Raw genomic sequence first — 10,824 nt, 5'->3', positions numbered from 1 at the left:
GGGCCATCTTTGGGGGTCCTGCGGGCCGTCTTCGGCCAAGAAAAGGGCCGTTTTGTGGCTGGAGGCTGAAGAGGAGCGCTGCAAAGAGCCAGCGTTTTTTTTTAAAGATGGCCGGTGATTCGAGGACGTCGGCGCGAGAGTGCATGAGGCGGCGCGCCTCATGCACACATCGCGAGCGCGCGGTTTTCCATTTAGGCCGAAGCCGGGGCCTAAATTTTGGGCCCGGCTTCGGAGCTTTTTTATTTTTGCATCCGGTTTTGCGGGAAGACGTCGAGGACCGGAACCGAAGGCAGGGGTCGTGTGAGGGGAAAATCCCGGTCAAGGTAAGGGGTCTTTTGACCCGAAATTTTAATGTATTTATTTTTAAAATGTGTAAATTTGGTTTTTTATTTTTTAAAAATCAGGGTTTTGTTTAATTTAAATTCTGTTTTTGGATTTGGGGTTAGGGAATTTTTTAGGATTTTTGTAGTACTTTAGTTTTTCAATTTTTGTATTTTAAATAGGAGTTTTTGACAGGAGTGGGTTTTATAGGGTTAGGAAAGGGTTAATTTTTTAAATTCGACAGGGTAGGTCCGGGAGGGGAGTTGGAAATTTTTGGGATGGTTTTTGGTCAGATTTAGGGATTTTGGAGGGGTTTAGAACAGTTTATTTGAGGGCGGACATTGGAATTTGGGATTTTTAAAATTGAAAAACAGGGATGGATAGAGAATGGGGGATTTAATTTTTGGGCCAAATTTTAAGGGTGTTGGGTAAACGGTAGGGGGGCTAGGATTTTTGGAAATATTTTTACATTGAAGTCTATGGGATTTTTTTATTCAAAATGGTGCTGGAGCAGTGCTGGTCAACATTCCGCAGGTCAGCTTGGCCAGTTTAGAATTTTAAAAAGTGATGGTGATTGGCTGAGCTGACTGCGGAATGGCAAGCCAGTGCTGGTCTCCTTGGCAACGGGGTTTGGGCAGTTGGTCAGAATGTGTTTGGGAGTCAAGGTGAGAGGAGGTGTGTTGTGTTTTGGGAGTGTGTGAGAGGGGTTTCAGGGAAGGAAGAGATAGAGGTTTGAGAAAATATTGGGAAAGTATTGAAAAATAGGATATTGGTTAGAGTATAGGCTGTGTAGAGTATAGGTTAGAGTTAATATTCATTTTTATGGGGATTTGGGAATTTGGGGTATTTTTAGAAAGTTGTGGGGTTTGGAATAGTGTATAAAGTATATGGGAAGTTGGGTATAGTGAATAGTCTGAATTAATATTAGAATCTAGTAAAGTTAACTGAGTTTAAAGGTTAAGTTAATAGAGGGGGGATAGGTATAGGGGTATAGTATAGAATGTTAAGTTTATAATTAAGAGTATAGTAGTGGAATGAGAGGTATGTTTGCATGAAGACTACCAAACATATTTGATAGGAAAGTTAGATAAAATAAAAGTTTAATTAGAGAGTGTAAGTTTATAGGATAGGGAATTGTTTAATTATTTTGATTTTATTAGCTAAACGGGCCCAGTATAAAATTGCTACGGACATTAGGTATCCTGGTACCTGGTCAGCGAAGGGAGGGTATTGCTTCCATTTATTTTATTATAGAGTGAGGTTTAGGAGGAAGAGCCATCACCTGCAAAGAATTCTGGAACAGCTGACACTGCAATTACAAGGGCCCCAACGCAAGCAAGGTTCACCGGCGCACTGGAGAAAGAGGAACAGCCTACAGCTAAGTGACTGTACAGGGAATTCTGTGACTGTGGGTAAAGGGAAAACAGTGGGGTTAGGTACCCTGAGACAGAAGAGAAAACAAATCAAACAAAATACTTACCTGTACCTGGAAAAGTTGGGTGTAGACTCTGTAAAACAGGAAAGTGAACACAAAGAATCACATTCTAGGAAAGCACTTTTTAATACCTAACAATATTAGGAAAGGTTAAGAGAATAAAGAGGAAAAGAAAACAAAATACTTATCTGATATATAATCTGGTGCAGCGCTGAAACTCCATCTGAAAGAAAAAGAAAAGGAATGTATGGTAAATTTGGAGTTTTAAGAAATATTCATTATTTTTATTGAACTATTTTTATTATTATATTGAAAAGTTTTTGAATAAATGTTATTTGATTACATTAAAAAACCATCTGATCGCTATCTGATTTTGGGAGTTTGGGCAGGTCCTAAAATTTTAGTTTATTTTCCTCTCCTGGTCTTCGAGATCAGGAGACGAGGTTAGTGATTGTACTCATCCTCTGACCTTGGTGATTGGGATATCAATTTGGTGGTCACGACTACAATCATCTGGCTGTTGAGATCTTTACTTATTACAGCATACCCAAGGCTGAGGGGCTGTGGTACACTGGTGCTTACCCAGCGGTAATCAGGAAGTGCTGAACACTGCCTGGTTACCACCAGGTTAGTGTTGGATCACCACCTCAATGGGTGGTGTTAAGTGCTGTCCCTCAAAATGGTTGCCCGGTAAGTGGTTCACTTACCGTATGGCCAATTCTTGTTGAGAAAAAAAGACAGCCTTTTACCCACTGCTGTGAAAGGGGACCTCAGCCCATGTTTAAAAAAATGTGCTGTCACAGCGCAGGCCCCCTTTTACTGCAGCTTATTCAAATGACCTCAGAGTAAAAAAATTGAGTTGGCTACTCTCACCAATCTTAATAAAGCTTTTTTGTTTTGTTTTTTAACTGCAACTGTGCCTGCAAAATACAATAAGATATACCCTTCTGTATGGAAGGTTGTGATGCTCCCACAAAACAAACAAACAAAAAAGTGTCTACTTAGAATAATTCAAAATTCCTTGCAAACAAAAATATAATTAACTGGAAAACATGGCAGAGGTGTGGGATATATATGATAAGTCAGCCAACTGAGGGAAATAACTGTAAATGTTTCCAATTCCAACAGGAATTTAACCTCTTGAGTACTCAATACTATGTGTGGATACAGGAGTAACCCTCTATATGATATGTTAAGCTAGACTTCAGTCCTTTAACTGAGGAATGGCCCTTGGACTATACAATAGAGGTCAAAATCATATATGGCGTAGTCCCAGGATACATGACAGACCTTATAGACTTGCCATTAACAAACAATGTCAAATCGTCAAGATCCTACCTAAACTTACACTATCCAAATTGCAAAGGACTGAAATACAAAACAACTTACGCATCCGGCTTCTCCTACATAAGCGTAAAACTATGGAATAGCCTCTCTAAAGCTGGGAAAACAATACACAACCACCTGAACTTCAGGAAATCACTAAAAACCATCCTCTTCAAACCGGCCTACCTCAATGACCCCACGTAAACCTCTTCACCCAGCAACACAGCATGACTATAATCATACTGGACAACATGCAATCTTTATCCCTTGTGACCCTCCACTTATAACTCATACGATCACTCTGCAACCTTGTTTCTGTTATCAACCGACTTGGCAAATACCTTGACGGTACTATGTAAGCCACATTGAGCCTGCAAATAGGTGGGAAAATGTGGGGTACAAATGCAATAAATAAATAAATAAATAAATAAAATATCTTCTACTAAAATAGCTTCACATTTCTATAAAAATTAAGGAGTCTTTCAAAAATATACTTGAAGAGTTATAAAAGAAACTCTGGCAAAAAGCAAGTGACTATTGTAGATAAAACTTGGAAAAGTTTTCGTCTTTGTGTATCGCTATCTGCATCTATTTTTATGAGCTGGTCTCCAGTTAAACAGTAGATCTTTGTAATAGATGTTGGTCTTGTTTAAAAGAAAGCACATATTTTTTTTTAATTAATTGCCCTAATTTACAAGGTTTTTTTTCCCTCAATCTGGAGTAAGAGATCTAAAGTTTTGAACATCAGTGAGCCTCTTTCATATAGGATCATTATATGGAAGTTGCTGGCAGTTCAGACTGAATTAATGCAATCTGACATATATTGTTGGATGGACCTTTGTCAATAGCTTTAAAGAATATCATGACTAATTGGCATAATAATTCAATTTTTATTGGCTCATGTGGCGGAACAATGTCTGCTTAATTAGGAAATATGAGGCAGCAGCAGCAGCAGCAGCAGCAGCAGAGGAGTGAAAACATCAGTTTAAATGTCAGAAGAAATGGAAAAAAAATGGATTCTTATATGCTTAATTTGTAAATTGGATATTGTAGTACTGTAACTGTATAGACACTGGTTAATTTGTTTGAACCATTATAGTGTTTAATGAAAGAAATAATAAAAGAAATTTGAAGTAGAAATGAATGTTGCAGGGCCCATAATGCTTCAGGATAGGTTTGCCAAAATTTAAGACCAGCCCAAAATCTCTCCCTTGGAACTAGGCAACTTAGCATTTCTGAGATCCCATTATATGCAAAACTAACTACATATTACTAACTACAGGATTACTACATTTTCATTGTAGTAATCCTGAAAACTTGCTGGGCTAATTTTGTCTCCAGAAAAAAAGCTGAGAATCAGTGTAATACATTTTTAGTTCCTCTCAGGGCAGCTAGTATGGTTCCAAGATATCAAGCAGGATTAATTTTGAGGCTTTAGCTCTAGCAGTTTATCAATCAATAGTTAGCTGGTTAAGTTAGACCCAGGTATTCAGTGTTTGGCCATGTCTGGGCACAGCATTGAACATTAAGACATATCTGGGTAAGCACAAGCATTTGGCAGTTATCCGGGACCCAGCTGATTATCAGCCTAAACTTTGCAAGACATTTATCTGGATCCTGGATCAGAATTGGGTAGTATTTGGGAGTTTAAATATAAAAGTAGTTTACAGCACATCTAGCAGATAAAATAAGGCTCTGTTTAGAGTTTGATTCTCATCCACCTAGGCTTAATCTTTGATTTATAGTCTTTTAAGCCAATTAAAAGGATAGAAGGCTTAGTTGGGCATTCTATTCATCCAGTCTATTCATCCAGTAATTAACTCATAGCAATACAGTGGTTTTTGATTCTTAAGAAAAACCTAAAAAAAAAACAGAAAAGCATAACATATAAATAGTAATATAAATAAACTGAAGAAAATGGCTAATCAAAAAAAGTAAATTCAAAATAAATCACATCCATTTTATTTGAAACATACAAAGATCTAAAAAAAGTATACTGTGGGGTCTCTAACTAGTTCTTTTAAAACCCTTGAACTTATATTATATTATGGCACACATATCCCCAAAACCCTTTTCAAGCGTGGTCTGCTCAAAAGAAGATGAAACATACCAGTTCACAATGTCCATCCAGATGTACAGCTGTAAAATCCAATCACAATTAAGTTCCATGCCAAAGAAATGTGAGGGTCTTAGATTTCAAACAGACCAGTCAATTTCACGCTGAGAAAATCAAAGCTCCCAGACCTCAAACTAAGCAGTGGTCACACTCCAAATCCAGTGATGATTCATCCAAAATATAGCCTCCAGAAACATCTTACAACAACTTCAAGTCCAGGCATCACATTGTTCAACTACGGCTGAAGAATATGTCTTAGTATATCTCACTCGATTTCACTCAACACCAAACACCAGTCCATGCTTCACTGATGGCTTCATCAGGGATGAGAAACTGCACAATGGAAGAGCAAAAGTAGAGAACTCCACAGACTCACAAGGAGTCAGACTCACCAAGCGGCAAGAGAGAGCAGTGGATTTTCCCAATTAATAATGGCATATTGACTTTTCTTCTAGGAAATTAGCAAACCTTTTTTTTAAACCCTGCTAAGCTAACTGCTTTTACCACATTCTCTGGCAATGAATTCCAGTTTTTAATTATTTTTTATTTATTTATTTATAACCAGTACTATGTTTTCTTCAGTTTGCTTTAAATTTACTACTTAGTAGCTTCATTGTGTGCCCTAGTCCTAGTGTTTTTGGAAACGGTAAGCAAGCGATTCACATCTACCCATTCCACTCCACTCAGTATTTTATAGATTTCTATTATATCTCCCCTCAGCTATCTCTTCTCCAAGCTGAAGATCCCTAGATGTTTTAGCCTTTCCTCATAGGGAAGTCATCCTATCGCCTTTATCATTTTCACCACCCTTCTCTGTACCTAATTCTGCTATCTCTTTTTTGAGATGCGGTGACCAGAATTGCACACAGTATTCAAGGTGTGGATGCACCATAGAGTGATACAAAGGCATTATAACATTCTAATTTTTGTTTTCCATTCCTTTCCTAATAATTCCTAACATTCTATTGGCTTTCTTAGTTGCCATTGCATTTTGAGAAGAGTATCAACATATCATCAATAATGACACCTAGATCCTTTTCCTGGGTGGTGACCCTAATGTGAAACCTTGCATCACATAGCTATAATTTGGGTTCCTCTTTCCCACATGTATCACTTTGCACTTGCTCACATTAAACATCATCTGCTATTTTGATGTCCAGTCTCCCAGGCTCGTATGGTTTTCACAATCCTCTTGTGACTTAACAACTTTGTATCATCAGTAAATTTAATTACTTCACTAGTTATTCCCATCTCTGGATCATTTAAAAATGTTAAAAAGCAGTGACCCCAGCACAGACCCCTGTGGAATTCCACTATCTACCTTTCTCCATTGAGAATACTGACCATTTAACCCTACTCTCTGTTTTCTTTAAACCAGTTTTAATCATTAATAGGATATTACTTCCTATCACATGACTTTCTAATTTCCTCAGGAGTCTTTTGTGATACACAACATCGACTGGCTCACCTTTATCCACCTACAGTGGGGGAAATAAGTATTTGATCCCTTGCTGATTTTGTAAGTTTGCCCACTGACAAAGACATGAGCAGCCCATAATTGAAGGGTAGGTTATTGGTAACAGTGAGAGATAGCACATCACAAATTAAATCCGGAAAATCACATTGTGGAAAGTATATGAATTTATTTGCATTCTGCAGAGGGAAATAAGTATTTGATCCCCCACCAACCAGTAAGAGATCTGGCCCCTACAGACCAGGTAGATGCTCCAAATCAACTCGTTACCTGCATGACAGACAGCTGTCGGCAATGGTCACCTGTATGAAAGACACCTGTCCACAGACTCAGTGAATCAGTCAGACTCTAACCTCTACAAAATGGCCAAGAGCAAGGAGCTGTCTAAGGATGTCAGGGACAAGATCATACACCTGCACAAGGCTGGAATGGGCTACAAAACCATCAGTAAGACGCTGGGCGAGAAGGAGACAACTGTTGGTGCCATAGTAAGAAAATGGAAGAAGTACAAAATGACTGTCAATCGACAAAGATCTGGGGCTCCACGCAAAATCTCACCTCGTGGGGTATCCTTGATCATGAGGAAGGTTAGAAATCAGCCTACAACTACAAGGGGGGAACTTGTCAATGATCTCAAGGCAGCTGGGACCACTGTCACCACGAAAACCATTGGTAACACATTACGACATAACGGATTGCAATCCTGCAGTGCCCGCAAGGTCCCCCTGCTCCGGAAGGCACATGTGACGGCCCGTCTGAAGTTTGCCAGTGAACACCTGGATGATGCCGAGAGTGATTGGGAGAAGGTGCTGTGGTCAGATGAGACAAAAATTGAGCTCTTTGGCATGAACTCAACTCGCCGTGTTTGGAGGAAGAGAAATGCTGCCTATGACCCAAAGAACACCGTCCCCACTGTCAAGCATGGAGGTGGAAATGTTATGTTTTGGGGGTGTTTCTCTGCTAAGGGCACAGGACTACTTCACCGCATCAATGGGAGAATGGATGGGGCCATGTACCGTACAATTCTGAGTGACAACCTCCTTCCCTCCGCCAGGGCCTTAAAAATGGGTCGTGGCTGGGTCTTCCAGCACGACAATGACCCAAAACATACAGCCAAGGCAACAAAGGAGTGGCTCAGGAAGAAGCACATTAGGGTCATGGAGTGGCCTAGCCAGTCACCAGACCTTAATCCCATTGAAAACTTATGGAGGGAGCTGAAGATGCGAGTTGCCAAGCGACAGCCCAGAACTCTTAATGATTTAGAGATGATCTGCAAAGAGGAGTGGACCAAAATTCCTCCTGACATGTGTGCAAACCTCATCATGAACTACAGAAGACGTCTGACCGCTGTGCTTGCCAACAAGGGTTTTGCCACCAAGTATTAGGTCTTGTTTGCCAGAGGGATTAAATACTTATTTCCCTCTGCAGAATGCAAATAAATTCATATACTTTCCACAATGTGATTTTCCAGATTTAATTTGTGATGTGCTATCTCTCACTGTTACCAATAACCTACCCTTCAATTATGGGCTGCTCATGTCTTTGTCAGTGGGCAAACTTACAAAATCAGCAAGGGATCAAATACTTATTTCCCCCACTGTATTTATTCACTCCTTCAAAGAAATATAGTAGATCAGTGAGGCAAGATTTCCCTTCACTAAATCAATGTTGGCTTTGTTTCGTTAATCTATGCTTATGTATATGTTCTGTAGTAGAGAGTTGTATAGGGACAGAAATCTTACCCATCCCCACCTGTCCATGCAGAAATCTTACCCGTCCCCACCCATCCCCACTGGAATCTTACCCATCCCCGCAAGAATTTAACCCATCCCCGTAAGAATTTAATCGAACATTAAAGAAAATTCCGGTCAGCTCCCTCAGTTTCTCTCTGAATTTGAGCCACAGCACTGTAGGCAAGGAAGGAATGGAAGTTGAAACTTGGAACACTCTGGTGTGCACATGTAAGATTTGTCTCTGATTTACTGGCACTGTCTGCTGAGAGGTTGCCACATGCACATGCCAGTAGGTCAAGTGACTTCTGATGCTCATGCCTGTGTCAGAGCTGAGGTCTGCACATCAGCCCGGGAGCAAAGAGGATAAATGGTAACATAGTAAGTAATGTCAAATAAAGACCTGAACAGTCCATCCAGTCTGCCCAATAGTTACACTCATTATCAATTCATGATTAAATCAACAAGTGTGATATTATATACTTGATTATGGTCTTTCTTTGGTGTTTCTGGAACATAGACCATAGAAGTCTATCTGGCCCTATCCTTATGTTCCAACAGCTGGAGTTGCCATCAAAGCCCACTCCAGTCTATTCGTTTTCTCATTTGTGGGACACAGACCATAAAAGTCTGTCCAGCATTGTCCTCATGTTTCAGCCACTGAAGTTGCTGTCTAAGCCCTTTTCAGCCCATCCTGAACCAGATTGCCATTTATGAGACACAGACCATACACATCTGCCTGGTATCAGCCCTAGTTCATCACAGCCAGAGTCACCATCTAAGCATCACTTGACACATTCACACACATGCAACCATTTAAGGTTAGGTTTTTCATAACTTCCATTTTCTAATTAGAGATCCTCTGTGTTCATCCCATGCCTTTTCAAATTCCATCATCATTTGTGTCTCTACCACCTCCTTAATGGAAGACCTTTCACATTTGTGCTGTTAAAGCAAGGAAGAGGAGAAGGAGGAGGAGGAGGAGGAGGAGACAGCACTCAAAAAACTTGGTACTCAGTAAATGAGAGGCTGGCACAGGTGCAGCTTACACTTCCAAGGGAACCTCACAGAACTGCTTCCATCCCTGCAGGAACCCCGCAGGAACTGCCTCCATCCCCACGGGAACCCCGCAGAGCTGCTTCCATCCCTGCATTAACCCCGTGGGTTCCACGGGATTCCCGCAAACCCCATTCCCGTGCAGCACTCTACTCTGTAGTTTTGTTCTTTCTAATAGTCTACCATTTTTCCTGGCACCAGTGTCGGGCTCACTGGTCTATAATTCCTGTATCACCTTTGGAATACTTTTTATAAATTGGCATTACATTAGCCACATGCAATCTTCTGGTCCATGTTTAATTTTAAAGATAAATTTCATATTACTAACAATAGCTCTGCAAGTTCATTTTTCAATTCTATCACTGATCTTTCTGCTCCCTTTTTAAAATGTTCTCCTGACTATCCAATTGTCCAAATAGGGAAACATGTACCCCAGTCTGTGCAGATAGGCTGCTACAACCCTAAAGCATTCTGTGAATACCTGAGGAGCTGACATGAAGCCCAAAGACAAAATACAGTACTAGTAGTGGTGTTCCCTTATGACAAATCAGATATTTCCTATGACTGAGAAGCACCTCTATGTGAATATAAGCATCCTTCAAGTCCAGAGAACATAGCCAGTTTCCTTTTTTGGAAGAGAAACATTTAGAGCAGCATTTTTGAAAAGATGTACAAAGTGGAACTGAAACATTCAGTTTGAGATACCTCAAGTTCAGCTAGTATTTTAGAACAGGATCTGCTGACAAAGCCTGTTCTAAAGTACATGGTGAAATAGACATTTATGTGCCTGTTAGATACAGCAGGAATGTCCATTTGAGAAAAAAAGAAATGTTCCAAAATATAAACGGGGAAACACAGGCAGATAAATAAGTCACTGAACGCAAATGTTTATGTCTGCCATTTTAGTCACATAAATTTTCATGTTGGCCCAAGCTATCACAGAATCTGGTGTGACAGTTATCTCACGTTACCACCAAAGGCTAGCTGTCACAACTGCCAGTATTGTTGCTGCATTTACCACCACCTCAACAGAAGGCAGCAGGTACAGAGTCACTATCAGCAGTTTCTTAGTGTAGGTTCACGTATTTGACCCCCCACTCTCCTACCTCCCCTAAACAGAAAACTCTACTCCAGGATATAAAAGCCCTGTTCCCCCACAACCTTACTCTCCCTACCTACTCCCAGGACCTACCCAGGGTCTGCATTAGTAGTTCAGTATTCCAGGGTAGCAGCAGTCCTCTAATGCTTCCCAAGATGGCAATATGAATAAAAAAAATGGTGTGTCTGCATCCCAGCAGTGGGGGAGAGGGGTGGAATTGGATGTTGTCCATTTGCTTCTGCCCTGGGTTACTCCTCCATCTCCAAC

The 10,824-nt window shown here is 40.3% G+C and overlaps 1 long non-coding RNA gene across 1 annotated transcript; it reads right to left on the bottom strand.

The window, feature by feature from the left end:
- Positions 1-2,881: 2,881 nt before the first annotated feature.
- LOC115465199 lies at positions 2,882-8,633 on the bottom strand. Its single transcript, XR_003941357.1, has 3 exons — positions 8,498-8,633; positions 8,415-8,424; positions 2,882-2,893 (listed from the first exon to the last, which is right to left on the bottom strand). It is a non-coding gene; the product is annotated as an uncharacterized LOC115465199 (long non-coding RNA).
- Between the last annotated feature and the right edge of the window lie 2,191 nt (positions 8,634-10,824).

This window comes from Microcaecilia unicolor, chromosome 3 (assembly GCF_901765095.1).
Source record: "Microcaecilia unicolor chromosome 3, aMicUni1.1, whole genome shotgun sequence".
Lineage (NCBI taxonomy): Eukaryota > Metazoa > Chordata > Amphibia > Gymnophiona > Siphonopidae > Microcaecilia > Microcaecilia unicolor.
The sequence above is the reverse complement of the archived record's forward strand: the minus strand, read 5'-3'. Positions and strand labels throughout refer to the sequence as shown.